The sequence below is a fragment of the Pteronotus mesoamericanus genome, unplaced genomic scaffold, assembly GCF_021234165.1.
Source record: "Pteronotus mesoamericanus isolate MK-2021 breed Mesoamerican mustached bat unplaced genomic scaffold, CSHL_Meso_final contig_20, whole genome shotgun sequence".
Classification (NCBI taxonomy): domain Eukaryota; kingdom Metazoa; phylum Chordata; class Mammalia; order Chiroptera; family Mormoopidae; genus Pteronotus; species Pteronotus mesoamericanus.
Window position 1 is genome coordinate 11,971,275 of NW_026555085.1, and position 21,703 is coordinate 11,992,977.

Genomic DNA, 21,703 nt, shown 5'->3' on the forward strand with positions numbered 1-21,703 from the left:
GAGTCCTTTCAGTTTGCAGGATGACACTCAACCCACAGAGCCACACTAGTCTGGGTTCCACTTTCTAAGTTCACCCATGTCCCAGGAAACTCCATTTTTCCAGCAAGAAAAAAAAAAAAATCCAGTTTTGTAAGGTATTACAACAGCATATAGAATAAGTTAAAACGCACATCCCTAAACCTTCCAGGAGAAGGAAAGCACCTCACCGTGACCTCCGCAGCAGATGGTTCAATTGGGGGCCTGGCTCTGGGGGCGTCTCCTGCGGCCGGCCGGTCATGCTGCTCTCATGCTGCTGGGCAGGTGGGAAAAGGAGACCTGGTTCTGTGGGAAAAGAGAAGGAAAGGTCACCTCTTCATCATCTGCTCCTAGGTTTCCATCACCAGCCTGCAGAAGACACTATCCAGAAGCCCTGGGAGTCCCCAAGGCCGGCCTCCATGGGACAAATGTTTCCCACGCCCTCCAATATGCCAGGCAGGGCTCTAAGGAATGAGGCTACAAAGATGAACTAGACGCAGTCGCTGCTCTCAAGAAAGTCTACTGAGAGAGACAGAGAGATGTGTTTCATTGCAATATCATGTAGTAAGTGCTGTGATTTCCCCAAATTCATTCAGCAGCCTACCTGTCCCACCTGCTAGCAGAGGCAGCGCACAAGCACTGCAACACAGGGCTTCTCAAACCACCGTGTCTGTGGTGAGGGGCCAGTTGTCTTTAATTTCTGATCCATCACAAATGAATGCTTTTATAAAATATAAAATGGGAAAGAACCACTAGAAAAGTAAAATGAAAAAGTATCCATACAAAGTATAAGCCTACTTTTTAATAATTTGATTGAACTGATGACTCTGTCATATCAATATGAAAGTTTCAAAGTGCATAGTCTCAGTTTCTGTACTTTTACTATAGACCGGTAAAGCCTGCAGGCCAGCATCATCCCACGAACCACGGTCGGGCAGCATCACTATAGTAAAAGTTTACAGAGTGCACCTTCCCTAAGATGTCCAGTTGATCTCTTGGTTCAGAGAGGGTGGCCGGAAATAAAAACGATGTTAAATTTACCCTCTGGACTACCACTCAGAGAGTGCAGTGAGCCTCTTTCCAGGAAGGAGCGCCACAGCGGGGACTTTGGGAAATGTGTCTTTGGGGTGACCAGACAGAGGCTCCCAAGGGCAGGAGGCTCATGGACCTGGTCCAAGTCGTGCCTGGAGCCCTATCCTGCTCCATCCCGAACTTCTGATCCTAACTATGACAACCCCAGCCTGCACAGGAAGAACAAAGTGTCATCTATTAAAATGGATGAGGACATTTCAGAAAGTAAATCATTTCTAAAATGTCAGGAGGGCTGCTGGTATTCATTTCTACTGTTTAATGCTATACAAATGATTTTTTTTTTTAATTGAGAAATCCTTTGTCTGTGACAGCCAGCTCAAAAAAAAAGCCTTTAAGTGCCTATTGCTTTAATACTTGAGGGAGAGATTACAAGTCATTTTCACCTATTTGAATGTTTAAGAGAAAGTGCTCATTCCTCTAAACTCTCAGCTTTTAAGTAGTTCTTATTTTAAACTTTACAAGAAGAAAGCTCTGCACAAGATAAATTCTTTTCAAAGTCCTTTTCTAAAAAATGCAAACACACATACTCTCACTCCCTGCTTCGAATGCTAAATCATCTGCAATTTGTGAGTTTGTTGCTCATGAAATTCTAGCGATAAGCACATCATAAACATTCCTATAGCAACGGAATGCTTTTGAAGCTATGTCTGTGATGTTACAAAGACTGTATATCATTATCTTTAAATGTTGGAGAAGAGAATGTTATGGAAATAACTATTTATGTACAAATAAATCAATACAGTAAAAGGCAACCTGAATAGCAGACCATGGCATGGGGTGGGAAGCAAGAATGTAGTTCCCTCAGCTTCCATGAATAAATGTGCTGTCCTTATTCTCAACATGGGAAAGTAACTCTCCAAGGTCCCCTACAGCTGCATAAGTCCTTGGGACTAGTCTCAAGGGCAAGCATTAAGCTTAGACAACCACTTGATTACCTTTTAGTGGCCATCTTGTATGTCAGGTGCTGGGCTAGACCTTAGGGTTCTCCAGATGGGTTCTTCTTCAAAGAGGCCCAACAGAGTATTATAAACAGGTCATTACAATTCCACACCCCTGCTAAGAACAGTCTATTGGCTGGAGTTAAAGGAAAGAAAAGGAAGATAACTAGCTCAGTCCACCAATCCAAGCAACGATTTGTCCATCCATTGTTGACTGAGTGCCTAGTGTGTACCAGGTAAGAGCAAGGCGCTAGGCACACAACAGTTAAGACCAATGGAGCCCCTGCCTTCATGGAGCTTAAGAGTCTAGTAGGGGAAACCAACATTAACAGATTAAAAATAACTGTAATAGTGATATGCTCTAAAAAAAGTATGGCTACTGCTATAAAAGCATATGACAGAAGGTATGGAAAAGGGCCAGTGGTCTTTCCTAAAGAATCAGTCTTTAATCTGAGCCCCAAGGATGAATTAATGAAACAAAAATAGGAAGGGCAGTAGAGAAAAGACAGAGAACGTGTTGCAGGCACAATCAGTAACCCGTGCAAAGGTCCCGAGGTGAGAAGCATGGCCCGCTCCAGCTGTGAACGGAGGATCTAATAAGATCAAATAGGTCTTGACCTTACACCATGCTTCCATCACTGCTGTATTCAAAGCAAGCATTAAAGATGTACCGGCTTTTCCAGAAAGTGCCTGGGACTACACATCCTAGGCTGGCACGAGGCACCAAAATAGGAGCCACTTTGCCCTTCCTCCCATTTTATAACAAGTTTTGCGATTTATCTATGTTCCCTTCAGCAGGGGTAACTTGGCTAAATCTAATTCGGCCAGTGGTAAGAATCAGTTGGTCAATGCTGACATAAGACTGACAGTGAGCGTGGGTTTGAGGATGTGGACAAACATTCTATTAAAATTGTTGGAGAAGCCTCGTGGTGGGTGTTAACTGACAGAGGGTCATGCAATTTAATGCACAGAGTGTGAGCCTTGGGGCCAAGCAGACGTGGGTTCAAATCCGGCCCCATCCCTCACTGGCCACTCTCGTCTTAGCAGTGCCTTCCCTGCAGTGGTCCCAGGGACCTAGCAAGCACGCAGGTCCCACACTGAGCACACTGCCGGGCTGCCAGCAGCCCTTGGATAAGTGGCTGCATTACTGCCAGCTCACACCAGTGAGTGAAGGCAGCTGTGCCCCTCCCTGGATGTGAACAAGAGCAGGAATCCCTGACGTGATTTCCCAGACAGTACTGGAGCTGCAGGGCAGCTTTGCAAGGACGCACGGGTCAGCCATAATTGACCAAGGGTCCTGCAGACTCACCATTTCTTGGTGTGTGCCCTCAAGGGTCCCCAGCCACTGTGCTGAGGATTCCCAGCCGGAAGTCCCACTCTGTACCAGGGCTGTCCCTCACTGAGTCACACCTCATCATCCCTAGGCTCAGCCTTCCCGGAGGAATCCAGATGCCACTCCCAGGGACTTGCGGATAGGTCTCCCCGGGAGCTGGACGGGCAGCCAGCACAGTTGGGTCCTGATTCTAGCTCAACCGAGAATGACTGGGGTTCCCTTAGACAAGCTGCTGGGTGGTAGAGGAGACAGAAGAGCTGCGCCATCCTGAAGGCCTCATGCAGACCAGGTGTGGTGCTGGGACTTCCCAGTTACAAGCCCACACGGGCACCGGCCGTGTCTGCTTCTCTCACATTGTGTCCCGTGGGCTGGCCATGCAGTTCTCTGCCCTGAGCACACAGAGATCAAACAATCCTCAGAGTCATTGTGTGTATCACGATTTTACAAGTGAGGACAATGAGGCCTGCCGACTTGTCCAAGACCACAAACCTGAGTGGTAGAGCTAGAATGTGAAGCCCAGAAGGCTTACAAGATGGAAATCTTACTTATCTCTTTCCCACATGACCAGTGAGGACACAGCCCTGGAAGACTATGTGCCTTTCCAAGGACCCACAGCTGGCAAGCCACCAGGGAAGGCCGGAGTCTTCCCGCGGCCCCATGTGGCTGCCCGGGCCTCAGTTTCCCTACTGTACACAGGCGGTGACCAATGTTGTTGTTATGTACCACACTGCCGTTAGAGTTTAGGGGGAAATAAAGATTTAAGAGTCTTGGGGAGGGAAAAAAATAATATGCAGAAAGGAACACTTTAAATGACTATAGAGAAGCCCAAAGCAAAGAGGAAACATTCTACTCAGCCACAGGGCAGTTGAAATGAAAAACAAAAACAAAAACAAAAACAAAAACAAAAACAAAAAAACAGCTCACAGGTCAGCAGGCCATGGAAATGGGGCAGCTAGGGGAGGGAGGGGACACAGGATGTAAACTGTGAAGCTTCCGAAATGGGAAGCAGGACCAAATTAAGTGTGAAGAATTGCCCATGCCACCCACAATACATTAGAAGTTGGCACGGATTTTTAAAAGCAGGGAAAGGGAGGGGGAAGAGAAGGAAAATGAGGAGGAGGAGGAGGAGTTAAACCTATAGATTTAATCTAAGCACACCGAGAAACTGGGGAGAGGAATCAACATGATGAGAAATATGAGACTCTAGTCCCTTGGGGGCCAACCATTCTGTCCAATGAGTTCTCTTATGTAGAGACAATGGTGACATAAAAGAAGACCTAATTTTCAAGCGAGACATATCTCCCAACAGCCAGGCAGGCCTGGCATCTTTCCAGATGTGGGGGGAAACTCCCACCTCCTCTCCAGGCATCTCTCCTCTTCTTTGGTCGCCCCATTCCCACCCCAGGGAGGCTGAGCAAAGAATAATTTTCATGTACCGGAGAAGGGGCTTCCTAGACCATTACGAGATAGAGGCAGACCACTTAATCAGGCCTTCTTGCCCCTGGTTATTCCAGAGCACAGACGTTGGGTCATTCCCATCAATATCAGAGCAGCTTCCACACTGGGAGCGTATCAGATGGGCTGACTGCAGGCCGACAATGGATGGCAGGCCACCATCCACCTTGTAACGTCCTCGGACCTCTCATCCCTTTGCTCACAGCTCCAAACAGCTGGTCTTTCGGGCCCTCACACACTCTAAGCTCTTTCCTACCCCAGGGCCTTTGCACACGCTGGTCCCTCTGACTAGGATGCTCTTCTCCTACCTCCCTCCACCCCATTAATGTCTACTCAGCTTTCAGGTTATAGCATCAGTGAGACTCGTTTGGCCCTCCAGAAATTTAAGTGTGAAGCAGCACTTATCACAATTGCAATTAATTAATTATGTGCCGAGCAAGTTGGTGTCCCCAGACTGTCTGCCCTACCACCGGGGCATGTGCAATGTCTGGTTTTTTCACCATTACGTCACATGGTTTAGCACAGCGGTTCTCAATCCTAGCTGCGTATCAAAATTACCCAGGGAGATTTAAAAAACACAGATGTCTGGGTTCCACCACAAACGTATTAAGTAAGTATTTAAAGCCTGCCAGGTGGTTGTAACATGTGGCCAAGGCTGAGAACCGCTGACCCCAGGAGGCCGTGGGTGCTGCTGGGCTCCTGTCCCAGAGCAGCCTTCAGTGCCCACGGACTTACAGAAGGACCTTGCTCCCTTTGCTTGTGGATACAATGTTTAATTTAAATGTTCTCTTCCACCCCAGAGATTAAATGTGAGGAAATTCCAGAAGAAGGAAACAAACCCCTCATTGTTAGAGAGGGATACTACCCCTTTCATTAGGCGCTCCTCCTGCAGCCCCTCCCCGCCACCCCTCTGTCCCCTCGCCCTGGTTTATCACCTTTATCCTCAGGGCCACAGGATTAATCTGATGTGGTCCTGAAATACACTTAGATACTTGGGGTGAAATCCTTTATTAAAAAATTAAATCAGGCCCAGCCATACCATACAAGAGAACGTAAAACTTCACATTAAATTTTGTAAAAACACAGGAGTTCAAAGCCAGTTCCTGCCGGAAAAAGGCCCTTCAGGCCCGCCCTCAACCACAGGTGGGTGCTCTGTAGACACTCACACTTGGGGCACCGGGGGGCGGAGGAGGCAGGTCACTCATGGGGACAGGTGGGCCATGTGTAGTGGTAGGTCATGGGGGCTGACCTGGCCTTTCCAGGGTAGGCAGAGAGCAAACTGTCTCTACCTACTCGGTTACCCGTACAACGGGGGAGGGAGTAAGTGCTATGGTCTGAATGTCTCTGTCCCCACAGTTTATACACTGAAATCTTAACCACCCCCCCAAAGCGATGGTGTTAGGAGGTAGGCCCACTGGGAGTTGCTTAGATCAGGAGGGTGGAACCCTCATGAGTCAAATTAACACTCCCTCGCCCCTCCCAGGCGTGAGGACAGCCAGGAGGCGTGCTGGCCAGTGTGAGCCAGGAAGACAGCCCGCACCAGAACACAGCCAGGCCGCCACCCTGATCTTGGACTTCCCAGCCTCCAGAACTGCGAGAAATAAATTTCAAATTTCTGTTGCTTATAAGCCACCTGGTCTGTGGTATTTCATTATGACATCTCAGATGGACTAAGTAAGATGTGTGAAAAAAATCTAGCCTCTTAAATAGCACATGAACTAACAACTCCAACTTCTGAGAGCTTCACAAGCCCAACCAAAGCGCTGTCCAACGGGGTCCCACAACCCTGTGTGAAGCAGACTGTCATTTAATGAACTGTAGGCTGAGCTTTCCTTCAAGTAGCAACTTCTACAACCATGGGGAGAACCCAGTGAACTTAAGAATAAAGCTTCTCTTCACACCCCCTAGGTTGGCCATAATAATGAAAACACAAAAACAAGTGTTGGTGAGGATGTGAAGAAGTTAGAACTCTCATGCATTGCTGGTAGGAATGGAAAATAATGCGGCCACTTTGGAAAACGGTGGGGAGGGTCCTCAAAACCTTAAACATATAATGACCATTTGACTCAATAATTCTACTCCTAAGTACATAGCCAAAATAATTGAAAACAGGTACTCAGAACAAAAACTTGTTCACGAATGTTTAACATAACTTTATTCCTAATAGCCACAAAAGTGAAAATGACCCAAATGTCCATCAACTAACTAAAAAATAAACAAATCTGTCACAGCCTTACAATGGAATATTATTCAGCCATGAAAAGGAATGAAATACGGACACATGCCACAACACGGATGACCCCAAATACACTATGTTAAGTTAAAGTCAGACACCAAAGGTCACCTACGGTATCATTCCTTTTATCTGCAACACTCCAAATAGATTGTCCAGAGAGAGAGAAAGCAGATCAGTGCTGCCAGGGGCTCCGGGGAGGGGAATGACTGCTTAATGAGCCCGAGATGTCCTACTGGGATGATGAAAGTGCCTTGGAAGCAGGCAGAAGTGACGGTCCCACAAGAATGCACTAATGCCACAGACCTGCCCGCTTTAAAAGGGCCAATGGTTTGTTTTATGTTACATGAGTTTTACCTCAACATCTTTTTCACGAAAACCTTCCTGAGCCCTACGATGAGAGACTCTGGCCCAGCAGGCCCGGGCTGCATGATTCTGACATGGGGGGTCCCCAGCACGGCCCGTAGGGCAGGGCTGATCTGTGTGAATGCTGCCTTTACTTTAGGTGAATTGCTGCTATTTCTGAATGCAAAGTATGTGCCAGGGGCTGGGCGAAGTGCTTGCAAATACAGTATCGCAGAATCACACTACAGGGTAGGAATGACTGCAGTTTTGTTTCAGAGATGACTTGGGCTCAGAGAGGGTAGGTAGGTAAGTTGCCCATGGCACACAGCTGATTAAAATGGATTTGAACCAGTACCTGTCTAATTCCACAGACCATATTATCCTCATCACCCTTCACTTAGGCCACCGTGTCCTTTACCAAGGTCTTCCAGGGGGCAGAAATATCATTGTTGTATTTCTATGTGCAAAATGTTCTTTGTTAGACTTCGATCATCTTACTCAAGGCGTCGTCTCAGTATCCCCTGGGAATTTACTAGAAGGCAGACTCTCGATCCTCACCTGAGGTTTGCTGAACCTGACCCTGCTGCCCCCAAATACTCGTGTGTACAGTACAGTACGAGCAGCACCGTCCCTCTAGAGCTGTGTTGTCCAACAGAGTAGCCACTGGCCCCAAGTAACTACTAAAATTAAAGTTAATTAAAATGAAATAAATTTAAAAACTCTGTTCTTCAGCTGTACTAGGCACATGTGGCCAGTGGCTCCCTCACGGGACAATGCATATCAGAACATTTCCATTAATGGCCCAAAGTTCTGACAGCACGGTCCTCGGGCAGCTGTCTCGGCATTCAGAGGGGGACACTTTGAAGAGAGGCTTCCAGCTTATGATAGAACAGGAGTAGTTTTCAGTCTGGGGTGATTCTGCCCCTCAAGGGACACCCGGCAACGCCAAGACATTTTTTGGTTGTCATGGCTGGAAGACTATTGGCATGTAGTGGGTAGTGGCCGGGAAGGCTGCTAAACATCCTGCCGTGCATAGCACATCCCCACAACAAAGAATTACCTCATCCAAAATGTCAGTAGTGTCAAAGGAACCCTACTATAGAGTAATCAATAAAACAGTCATTCTCAGTAAAATAGAGGCAGGAGACTCATGAGACCAAAGTGCCCTGCATCCCTCCTTTGACCTATTCAGAAGCCCTAAGCAAACAGGTGTCTATTTTTGCCAAGAATAAAGAATAAGAACTTCTGGTTTCTAAAATAACCTACAAACTCATAACGAAAATGAAGTCCCTACACTTCAAATCCCAAAGGTTGGGAAAGGCAGACATCCATTTTTGGCACTGCTGTTTGGAATGTGTAATCAATTCCACAGGAAATCAGTCTTCCTGCTGGGTAGGTATAGATATTGTTCATTCATTTGTTCATGCATCTATTTATTTTCAAGTATTTATCAAGCACCTACTATGTGTCTGGTACTCTTTCGTGTTGGAAACTGGGCAGTAAATAAAAGAAAGCGGGTCTCCACCCTGCGGAGCTGACATTCTAGTGGAGGTGACCGACAACACGCAAGTAAACAAATACACCCGCAGCGTCATGGTGGGTGTGATAAGTGTTATGAAGGAAAATAAACCAGGGTAAGGGGACGGATGGGTGGTGGCGGACAGTATCTGAGGGTCATCTATTTGAAGACTGACCAGGGAAGGTCACCTGAATAGGTGACATCTAGGAAGAGATTTGAATAGATTGAGATCGAACCAGGTGATTCAAGGCGGTGAGAGGACTCCAAGCCAAGGGAATAGCAGGTGCTGCGTCCTTTGGTGAAAGAAGATCGGTGGAGGGGGACAGGGCTGGCCGTGAGGTCAGTGAGGCAACAGGGGCCAGGTGGCGGGGACAGGAAGCCACTGCCGGTCTGGGCAGAGGAGAGATGGAATTAAATTTTTACACGGAAAACACACTATAGGAGGACAAGTACAAAAGACTGCTGCAATCTCCTAAGCAAGAGACGGTGATGATTTATTACGAATGAATTAATTAATGCAACTATTAATACCAGTTCTCTATTTGGCAAATGCTATTAATATTGTATCTCAGATATATTATGGGTAGACCACGCATCAAGTTCAAGCTACTTCCATAGAAAAATGCGTTCTGGGTTCTAAATGGTCAGCTTGACTTTTAAGTTGGGGACCGTGTGATTGGGGAGAAGACAGGAGGGAAAGGGAGGTGGGAGCTTGGGCAGACGTGTGGGAGGAAAAAGGAAACATCATCTGATCGCTCCCCTTTCTCCAAAGCCAGCAAAATCTGAGAGGGGCCTCCCGTCATAATTTTTCCAAGGGTTCTTGGGCAGTGGAAGGATGAGGTGCAGCTCTTCCACTACAGGCAGAACAGAAGGGAACGGACCGGTTCTCTCAGAAGAACAGCACTGCAGCTGGGAATGGAGGAAGGCAGGGAGTCTTTTCCAAAAGTTGGAAACTCTCCACTTTTGCGGTCTCTGCGAGTTCAGGGAAACACAGCATGTCAGGGAAACAGCCACGGGAGTCGGCAATTCAGGGAAGAATAAGCCAGCTGTGCCTCTTCCTAACTGCACAGACGGGGCAGGCCCCCGATCTCCCTGCCCCTCTGTAAAATGGAAACGAGACCCGTCTCCAGAGTGCTGTGAGGGGTCAAATCAGAGACGGTGCCTGGGCCGACAGTGACGGCAGCTTCTGGCCCACATGCCGAAGCTGGGCCCACGCATCCTGGAGCGGATGCAGAATGAACCATCGTCCACAGGCACATGGGTGGGTCTGTGTGTTCTCCTGCCCAGGTAGCTCAGCTTTACCCACCATTAATTCATCCGCTCAATGTGCACTTATTGGGTCTTTGTGCCAGGTGTGGTGTTTGGAAGGAACAAAGAGTAAGGGGCAGCCCCTACTCCCCAAGAACATATGGGCAGTGGGGAGAGTTTGTGGTGACCATTGCCCAGACAGATTTCATGCCTTTAGACTAGAGTCACTAGCTTCTGAGCTCCCATCCCCCTGACTACTGGTAGCATCCACCCGCGGACAGTGACCTCTGCTCGTCTCCACACTGGCAAGCAGGCCTGGTCCTTTCTGCTGGACTGGAAAAGGATAGTGAGAAAAAGGCAGAGCTGGCAGGGCAGAGGGAAACTGAAGAAATCTTTGCCTTCAGCAAGGCCTTCCTTCCAGCCCCACTTCCTCCGTCAAGTGGACATGACTCCGAGAGAAAAAAAAGGCTGGGAAGACCAGGGACCTGGACACCCACTCCTGACCCTCGGCTCACCTAGGGCTCAGCAGCTCTCCAGGGCTTCCCAAAGAACATCTTCAAGAGAAGGCTCCAGCTCTGAGTCATCTGAAGCAGAGAGGAGTCCTTATAAAAATAACTCCAAGTGTGAGGCTCGTGTATTCTCATTATTCAAAACACAAAGAATTTAAAAGCAAGGCAGGAAGCAGAGGAGGAAAAGTGTTGTTCACGTCAGTCTTCTTCACATGACGAACAGCCAGAAACACACTTGCTGAGCCCCATGGCTCTCTCGCTCCTCGGGGTGATTACATAAGCTGGGAAGAGGGTCTTCTTTGCAGCCTCCTGACTCTCCCACCCACCCGTCTTCATCTGTCACCTCTAAATCTGAGCCTCCCCTGAACCCCTGCCAGGATGCAGAGGGTTTTGCTGTGCCCTCACCTAGATGTCTCCCTGAAATAGGGAGTTTCCTGCAAGTGCCAAGAGCCTCCACCAGCCCCCCAGGGTGGGATTTCTGGCACCGTGACCGTGTAAGGGAGGATCTTTGAGGGGAGGCTGGCAAGGCTGGCCAGATCCCCGATGGCACATGTGGTGGGGCTTCCTTGGAAGCCCAGGGCTTTCCAAATGGTAGGATGCCCAGGTTGTGTGGCCTTGGGAGCTGGCCTGGTCATATCTGGGGCTTCCTGGGCTCCAAGAGGGGAGGTGCTGCTGACTCACTTCCACTCAGCTTTCTGGGAGATGTGAGTCTCTAGGGGTCATGGAGGTAAGGATGCAGACTTTCGGTCAAGGAAGGGAGCCCAGTAAGAGGAAAAGCAAAGGAGCAAGACTGGAGTAGGCAGAGGTGAGAAATAAAAAGACCCTGGGTGGCAGGGGTCAGGCAGAAGTGTGGCCGTAAAGCTTTTATTTAGCATTTATTAAACATGGCCCTTGCCCTGGCTGGTGTGGCTCAGTGGACTGAGTGCCGGTCTGCGAACCAGAAGGTCACCAGTTTGATTCCCAGTTGGGGCACATGTCTGGGTTGTGGGCCAGGTCCCTGGTTAGGGGTGTGCAAGAGGCAACCCGATCGATGTATCTCTCTCACATCGATGTTTCTCTCCCTCTCTTTCTCCTTCCCTTCCCCTCTCTCTAAAAATAAATAAATAAAAATTTAAAAAAAAATCATGGCCCTTTATAAGAAGCAATCATAGTGGTGGTCCCAACGTCTTGTGGCTCATAATTAAGAAAAAACTAAAACCTCACATATGTATGTGACATGCATATACATATAAGGAAATAAAAACCTCAACCAAGGCATGGTAAATATAAGTCATAGTTAAAGTCAGAACTCTGCCTACTGCCAGTAAAAGAGCTATTAGCAAATTCATCACTTTGGGCTTTGTAAACACCCCTATTCATAAGAACATTAAGTTTCTGGCTTCACAACTAGAAGCCAACCTTGCCCCAGTTGCAAATGTCCACAGTTAGGTGAGGGCACAGATACTAATAAGCCATGCAGAATAAAGCTCATGCATCCAATAAATCTTTGTTGAGTGTCTGTTTTGTGCTAGGCATGGTTCTATGTGATTGGCATACAATGGTGAACAAGGAAGACAAAGCTCCCTACCCTCCCAGAGCTTTCATTTTAACAGGAGGAAACCGAAAATAGAGTACGTAATTAAAATTCGCAGTACATTTTTTGGTGTTATTATTTTTTAAATATTCTATTTATTTATTTTTAGAGAGAAGGGAAGAGAGGGAGAGAAACATTGATGAGCTAGAGATACATCAATCAGTTGCTTCTTACACGCTCCCACCCAGGGACCGGCCCAAAATCCTGGCATGTGCCCTGACCAGGAACTGAACTGGTGACCTTTCAGTTCGAAGGTGGGTGCTTAGTCCACTGAGCCACACCAGCCTGGGCTAGTATTTTTATTTTTACTTAATTTATTGGGGCAACACTGGTTAACAAAATTACATAGGTTTCAGGTGAAATTTCACAGTATGTTAGATGATTATAGACACTATGGACAAAAATAGAAAATGAAATGGGTAGTAGTCAGAGAAGGCCTCTCTGAGAAGGTGACATCTGAAAAATGACCTGAAAGTGAGGGAACCATGGGTAGATCTGGGGAGGGACATCCCAGGCCGAGGGAGCAGCAAGAACAATGGCCCTGTGGCAGGGCTGAGCGCTGTGTGCAGTGGGTGGGACAGAGGCAGTGGAACGGTGGGGGGGGGGGCGTTCCCATTACATAGGGCGGTGGTTCTCAACCTGGAGTGATTCTGCCCTCCGGAGTGCATTTGACAATGTCTGGACACATATTTGGTTGTAACAACTGGGGAAGCGCTATTGGCGTCTGGTGGCTAGAGGACAGGGATGCTGCGAGACATTTTAGAATGCACAGGACAGCGCCCCTCAACACAGAATTACCTGGCTCTAAATGCTAATAGTACTGAGGATGAGAAACCCTGGTGTTGGGCCTTATGAGGCACAATGAGAGGTCTGTGTGCACGCAGAAGCACAGACCGAGGATAACTAATGCCCATGCCTGGCATCACATCCATCCCACCTGGGTCCAGGTATGTGTGTGGAGAGGAAAGAGAAAGATGCTCGGATCAGTTCTCAGAACACAGGAGTCAGGGTGGGGACAAAAACGCTGTGGTGAGGTTACTCCAGCCTCATTTGGAGCTAAGAAGGAGCTTCTGGAGCAGAGACAAAGGAGGTTGAATGTGGGGAGGCCACGGAGACCACATGCAAGCAGACAGATGACACCGAGGGCTGTTTTCAAGCCGTTGATGTACCTGAGGAGTTGAGGCAGGGCCCTGAGTGATGGGGAGAGTCACAGTGGAAGGGCAAAGGGCTGGAGGATGCTACAGTGCGTAGACAGCCCAGGACTCAAGAATGAATTACCAGAAGAAACAGCCTTGAGTTGAAGAGAAGGGCCCGGGGAGGGTGTGACACAGGGGGAGGGCCACCACACCCAGAGACTCAATACCTGGAAGGGGAATGAAGGGGGACCTGGAAAATAAGGGACACTTTAGTATGATCTCGAATACGGTTACTACCACAGAATGGGTTGTTCTCTGCTCCACTGGGAGTGAAGGCACCTGGATGTCAGGCCTCCTCCCTCCTGGTCAACAGACAGCACTTCAAGTCACAAGTGACTTCCCTTCTCCCCAAAGTCCAGTCAGTCCACCGATCCGGTGAAGCGGCCCACAGGACCATTGGCTTTGACATGCAGTTAACCCCAGGAATGTCCCTCCTCCTCACCCTACTGATAACCTTAAAAAAAGAAAATTCCTCACCAGAAGACATGCTCACTGATCTTATTTATTTATTTCTTCTCACCTGAGGACATTTTTTTCATCGCTTTCAGAGAGAGGAAGGGGGCGTGGGGTGGGGCAGCAGGGAGAGAAACTTTGATCAACTGCCTACACTACACACCATGACTGGGGACCAAACCCCAAACCTAGGCGTGTGCCCTGACTGGGACTGAACCTGAGACCCCTCAGTTTACGGGAGGACACGCCAACCAACTGGGCCACACCGGCCAGGGCTCCACTGACAATACTGATGAGTCACCCGGAAAAGCAGGTCCCACCCCAGTGGAAAGAGAATCTAGATGAGGTTTTTCATCACTGAGAAATGAGAAAAATTCCTCAGAAGCCTTCCTAATTCGGGGGAGAGAGAAAAGGAGGAGCCGTCTCACAGTGACCCGTTCCAGCAGGGTTTCTGGTGGCATTTTCAGCCCGAGTTTGTGTGGGCTCAGGAGGAGGACGCCTCCCTGACAACCTCACTCAGTGCTGGCTCCCCTCCCCTAATTTTTAATCACATTTCTCCTTCTCCACCAATAAAACATGTTCACTATAAAAATTTTAGTCAACATATACAAAATAAAAAGGAAAGCCACTCATAATCCCATCACCTTGTAAGGATATTTCTTTCTGTGTTCCCTCCCCGCCCCCCAGGCTAAACTTTTAAGACACTATGATTAAGATCATAATGTATATAGAATTTTGCAACCTGTTTATTACATAAGCATTTAGTCATGTTCTTTGTAAATACTAGCTTTAACTATAGAATAATAACCCACTGAAAATTATGGTATATTCCCTAATGTTAAGAGAAGCATACCCTCCAAGGACTTATTTCACCTGATGCAGGTACTTTTAAATGACCCCCAGGCATGAACAGAGGAACTGTCACCATGTTCCTAGTACTTACTACAATGTGCCTGGTACCCTGCCTCCTACTACATCAGGTGCCTGTAGGGGTTAGATGTGAGGATAACTTAGTATCATACTGTCATATGCAGAATATTTTCCCTTTCTCCAGACTTAGGACCTCTGTACTTCACTTGGTGAGGATCATATCCCATTCCACTCTTCTCACAGGAAAAGCAGGGTCTCACCCTCCTCATTCAGTCGAGGAGGAGCTCCAGATCCTAGGCAGGCGCGGGTAATGGAGAATGCATGGCTGAGGTCCTGAGATGCAGCGGAAATGTGGACAACGGAAGAGCTCCGAACGGCCACCAGGTACAGGGATAGGGAGAGGCCGGTCAACCACAGCCTGCAGGCCAATCAGCCAACTGTTTATGTAAATTGAATTTTATTGGAACACAACCACACTGATTCATTTAAATATTGCCTATGACTGCTTTCATTCACAATGAGCAGAGTAGTTGTGACAGAGACCATATGGCCTAAAAATCTAAAGTATTTACTACTACATGGTTGTTTTTTATTTTTTAATTGAGAGAGAGAGAGAGAGAGAGAGAGAGAGAGAGAGAGAGAAACACTGATTGTAGTTTCATTTATTTATGCATCCATTGGTTGATTCTTGTTTGTGCCCTTATTAGGTATGGAACCTACAACCTTGGCATACGCAGACGATGTTCTAAGCAACTGAGCTACCTGGCCAAACCACTACTTGACTCTTTAAGACAAAGTTTGTGGACCCCTGTGTTTGGAGGCCAACAACCCTCCAGCATCTGTGCCCCCCACTTATTTAGCTGAGAGTTGCCACTTAGAAGCCAGAAACTCCATCTTCTAGCCCTTCCTGCAGCAAGGTGGTACCGCATGACTGGTTTTCAACAACAAAATGTGAGCCAAGGGATGCGTGTCATTTTGGGGCCAAAATGGTAAAAAAGTGGGTGAACTTCCACCACGTCCCTTTTCCCCTTCAACCTGAACCCAAGGAACTCCTAGACACTGCAGTCAGGTTTCTTGTCCTTTTTTCATTATTCTCCCTGAAAGGAGCCTTTTTAGACACTTTTTTCCTAGTCTCCTTCCTCCATGAAATTGTAATAGCAAAGACACACTATCTGTTTAGGTACAGTATGCACACTGATGATTTATGTGTGGTAAGATTCCCTCTCCCCCCCCGCCCCCTTGCATGCAATATTGTCCCATTGAGAATGTATCCTCCAGGGCAAAGCAGAGTTACAGATAGAAGGTGGCTAGGCTCCTTAGTTACCCTTGGAGGCATGCTGGGCACATATGACTGGCACCTGCATTGGTTATGAGAGCTAGAAATGGCTCTTATCATGTTCAACCCCCCAAAACTGGGTGATGATTATGGAAGCTAACACTGCCTTCACAATGGTAACACAAGATCTAAATCTGATCATTTTTTAAAAATTATGAATTGGATAGAATTGGACAGGCATGTAGTATTACAAACAACAAGGAACGTCTCCTAAATCCTAAAGGAGGTAAACCTAGGATTAAAAGCCCCTACTTCAGATGGGAGAGAGTTTAACCTGTTAGCTCTTTAAGTGAGGTAGGCAAAAATTTAAACAGATTCAAGAAGAGTTGAGATCAATTCATGAGAGCAACTTATTAAAGATGGACAACAAATTGACTGTATTCATTTATATCTTCTCCATCTGGACATATCATCACCAAGATGAGAGTGAGAGAATTTTTATAAAGACATCATTTCAAATATCAGAAGAAACAGGTGAAGGCTAGTAGGGAAAAGACTGAAACAACTTTATGGAAAAGAGACAGACTACGGAAGACTTGAACTGATGGTGCTGTACATGAAGCCTAGGTCTCGACTGGGCTGGGAGAGCACGGGAGTCTATCTGCCTGGCACAGGGCCAAGAGGCTGCTCTCTCAGGAGCCAGGGCAGTGGAAGGTAGGGATCGGATGTGACGATGGGAGATCATACGGAATCTGAGTCACACAGTCGAGTCCCCCACGGGTAGCTCATGGGGCAGCCAGGCATGTACTCTACCAAGCAAAAGGAATTTCCTTCTCTGAAGAAACTGAATGGGCCCAGAGAAAAGAAGTGAGATCCAGGAAGCAGTAGCACAAACCTGGGAAAGCAGTGCAGGAGAACCCCAGCTGCGAGTCGTGCAGCGGGCCTGGAGGGCAACCAGGCCCATCTTGAAAGGAGACTACGTAAAAGACTCAACTGGCCAGAGAGTTCAAGGGGAAAAATGAGAATGCTAATAGCAAATTTTTTTTTTTTCTTAAAGGCGATGAGATACTCTTGGAAAAATAAAAAAGCTATTTACAAAAAAAAGAAAAAGATTCATAACGTACTACTTGGCTCCAAAGAGGATAAGAAACCAGGCCACGAGCATCACACACTTAAAAGCCTTCAGGGTCTGACACGTAAGTCAATGAACCAAGCAGGCTAGGTCTGTGGGCACACGCAGACACTGCAGGAGTGGCGGGGACTGCACACGGGCACGGCCCTGCCCGTGGGGGAGCAGGCAGCCTCCAGCAGTGTCACCACACAGGAACTTAGACCCTATGTGCCAGTTCGCCCCACTTTTAGAACGGTACCACACACTCTCAATCCTCGGTGAAAATTCTCCTTTTTTTAGAATGTTGGATGAAAAATTGTTAAAAACCACTACGCAAACCAAACAGGTAGATCCAAGACTGAATTGTCAATGCACAACTTGTCATTTATACCTTCACAATAACATTAACTTTATCTGCTGATCTTTCAGTTTTTAGGATCAACCTACAGACAGAGCATAGAAGATTTAATGGCAGTTAAATAAACATGGTATCACCCATAACAATGTACAAGTAAAGACAGGGATGCCAGAAGCTGGAAACTGTAAGGCAGCTGGGGTGAGGACACTTAACATCTTCATCTCACTCAGTGGGGAATCAAGAGATACTGTTGTTAATGAACAGGAAATATGACAGTAAGAATCTCGCTTATCAGGCTAGCCGAAGAGAAGACTATAAATAATAAATTCTTCCGAATGTGTGTCTCCCCTCCACTTAACGAAAAGAAAAAACACCTTTTGCAAGAAAATGAAACAGATCAATACATGGGGTTGATTACTGGGCCACCTAACTAAGCATGCAAGTCTGACTCTCAGTAAAATACTATATATGGCACTCAATAGGGTTTAAATGAAAATAATTTGATAAATGGACCGGTTACAGAAGTGTGGGGAGGGTAAACAGACGGTGCAGCACCCAGACACTAATACTTACTATTCCCAAGTGTGAGGGGCAAGGGGAAGAACCATGTTCCTGGAGCCCCATGGAGCGTGGTGGGTGGGGGGGCGGGCATGGTGCACGCGGGTATTTATACTCCCCTCTCACTTTCCTCCCTTTCCTGCGTCTCCTGCTGGTGTCTCCTACTGGCCACGCCCAAAGCCCAGCAGGTAAAGCAGCCAGCTGATGTGACCCGCAGGGACCAGGCGCGGGGGGGGGGGGGGGGCAGATGGAGAGTAATCAGCATATATTCTCACCCTCTCCATCACCTAGAACTGAAAAGGTGGATTAGAAAAAGCACACGTTGCCCAGAGTGGTAATGTTGGCTTCTCTAATTCAGCTGCAGAACAAAGGGATTGCCAAGAAGTGATGAAAGACATGTAATTTCCCCCAATTTCCATTAGTGAATATAGATGGATGACTTTCATATGTGTATTTGGGCCCTACATGTAGTCACAGAGGAGAAACAAGGTATAGGAAGCCAGAATCCCATCAACTGAGAAAAGGAGAGTGAGGCAGACCCACACAGAACAATGATGATATAACGCAGTGTGATGAGCATCCAATGAAAAGTACAACTGCACGAGGCTCCAAGCCCCAAATCAGGAAGCAACATGTCTCTCCAAGCTTTTCTGACCAGGGAGCCTTGTTCCGCCCTTGAAGGGTGGGTGGAGCGAGACGAGAGGCAGCACCAGAGATATGTTAGTGGGGTTTTGAGTAGGTCTTTCTGATCACAGGAGGAATAAGACAGAATTTGGGCAGCATAATGGAGATCCAAATGGCAGTCTCAGGGACTGGAACGTTTATTTTTTTGGCACAGGATATTGCCAAGGTTTTTGGATCAAGTACCATGCCTGAAACATTAGGGAAATTATGTGGATGGAACCTGAACCAATGTCACTGACAGAGAGGGTGGGGCTATAAGGAGGGAGACGTGCTCTTCGTGGGTGTTTAATATCTACGGAAGGATGAGACACGGAGGGATGGAGAGGGGATGGATATAGTAAGGCATCTAGCTTGACTTTTTTTGTTTTTAAAGATTTTATTTATTTATTTTTAGAAAGACGGGAAGGGAGGGAGAAACAGAGAGAGAGAGAAAAACATCAAATCAGTTGTCTGTCCCACAGGCCCCAACGTGGTACCTGGCCCACAACCCAGGCACGTTCCCTGACTGGGAGTCGAACTGGTGGCCTTTGGCCCTGCAGAACAATGCCCAGCCAGCTGAACCACACCGGTCAGGGTTAGCTTCTCTTTTAAAACTCAGTTACAGGGTCGTTTCCTCTATTAAATTTTTCTTGACCAAACCCTACTTTTCCTTGACAGTGGAAATATTAGACCCCAAATATCTGAGGTTGGAACACTTCACTGAACTCATGTTTCCTGCTATTAACATATGAATCCCATGAGTGCAGTGGTGGTGACTTACTCATCTTTATACCCCCAGATCCTAGCTCAGGATGAATGAAGGGGCGGAAAAACGGGTGGATGGGTGGATGGGCGGATGACTGGGTGACAGGAGCCTGCGTTAGGGTGGTAACAGCGCAAATGAATGAAACGGCAAGATCAGCACGATCTGACACCTGGATGCTTCCCAGAGTGTGCAGGCCCGATGCCTGTCTCTTTTGGAAAGAGGGAGATTATAACATAATTGCTTTATCACTCAACAAATATTCACAATTGGTTTATCACTCAACAAACATGCCCAGCTTGTGAGGGCATGTTTGGTTATTAACAGATTGTGCAATAAATTAGACACAGGAAACAAACCATGAATGACAGAAAAGCAGGTGGGGCCCAGCAAGAACCAGAGAGCAAAGTGTCCTCTTTCATACAATTTAGGAGGATGGGGTCAGACATGTTGGCTTGCTTTCTTTAAAGGTTTAATCATTTCGTTCTTTCTAGTCTGTTTTGAGAGGATGACAAGGAGCAAGACTCCATTTCCACAGGGCTGTTTCCCCACCACACACCAACATCTCATCTACTACCATGGGCTTGTTTTTAACTGATGGTCTTGGCAAAAATCATAGAAAGCAAAACAGTGCTCCTGCATTAGGTTCCAGGATAACAGCAGCTGTTGGAATTAAACAGCCAGGCTGGTAGCCCAACAATGAGTAAGAACAGCTTCCTTCAAACAGTGCCATTCGTAGGCAAGGAAGAGACTTTTGCTTCCCTGGACAATAAAACCGACCACTTCCAATCAGATGGGACCGCTGCCCTATATATCATAGTCCCATTGATCAGTTATATAACTACAGCATCACTTACATCAGTGGACCAAAGGGTGACTTTGACATCCTCGCTTGACTCTTTGAGACATTTAAGAATCCCAATACTATAAAATGGCTGTAAATAAGGGAGGGGTGGAATCTGATAAGAACTTAGTACCAACAAGACAGAGAGGAGTGGTGGCTAATTCTTGACCTTTTCTTCCTCCTGGGAATATGTGTGTTGACTCCTAGCCTCAGAGTGTGGATGCCCAGGGACTCCCTGCTTCTACACCATCTTGTGCCTGTCTCAAACTGTTTTTACCAACAGATCTCCCCAGAACCCCAATAAGTCACTAGGACAGGTTCCTTGATTCCCATCTCACAGATGGGAAAATCAAAGCGCGTCCATCTGTGTAGTAAGCAACTTGGCCCAGGGTCTCAGAGAGGAGACCCTGTCTGGTTTGGAACACTGGTCTGCTGACGACATGAATGCAGAGACAGCGACTTACTTACTTCTGTATCCCCAGATCCTCGCGCAGATCCCCGGATCCTGGTCCACAGTAATTTCTCAATAAACATTCGTTAAACAGAGGACTCCTGGTGCCAAGCTACTGTGTTAACCTATCTCAGGACTGGATTTCTTTATCTCTAAAATGGGGGTAACAATATTCTCAGGGGGTTAATGTGAAGATCAAATGCATTCATGTAAGTAAAGTTTTTACCACACTGCCTGGCACGTGGTTGGTACTCTTATATTAGCTGCTGCCATTACTGTTGATGTTACAATTACTATGAAGAAAAGAGAATAAGGTTATATAAGGGCAAGAGGCATGCGTGTGGGGGTGGCGCCACCTTAACTAGGGTTGTAGGGAAGGCCTTCCTGATGATGCGACCCTGGAGCAAGACCTCAGTGAACAAAAGGTTCAGCCCCGCCGGACCTGGGGGAGGGCAGGACGGGCAGAATGCATGACACGGGCAAAGGCTTGGAGATGGGAAAAAACGTGGGCCGTCTGAGGGGCAGGATGAAGAGGTAGTTTAGTTTATCACGATCTGCCTTATTATGGTTTAATGTCCCAATTCCTAACCCTAATTTTTAGGAGGAAATGTGGAATTATCCATCTACAGAGCCAGCCACCCTACACGAGGCAGAGTCTTACAGGCCACTTGGAAGGTTTGGCCAAAGTATCTCAAATAGGTCTGAAGGGCCTGCTTTGCTGAAAGTTAAAAAAAAGGAAAAGAAAAAAGAAAATCTCTTCAGCACTGTTCATGCATTTCTAAAACTGATCTTACTTTCTAGCCCATGGACGACACAGGCTGGGGAGAACACGGCTCCAAGTCACCTCCATCCTGGAAGTCCCCACTTACACTAAGCAGCAGCCACTGAGAGCAATTTACC

The 21,703-nt window shown here is 47.2% G+C and overlaps 1 long non-coding RNA gene across 1 annotated transcript in view; it reads right to left on the reverse strand.

The window, feature by feature from the left end:
* Positions 1-206: 206 nt before the first annotated feature.
* Positions 207-21,703, reverse strand: part of LOC129067451 (uncharacterized) — a 135,153-nt gene continuing 113,656 nt past the window's right edge. The window contains exon 3 of the long non-coding RNA XR_008528762.1: positions 207-321. This is a non-coding gene — a long non-coding RNA (uncharacterized LOC129067451). The remainder of the gene's footprint in view (positions 322-21,703) is intronic.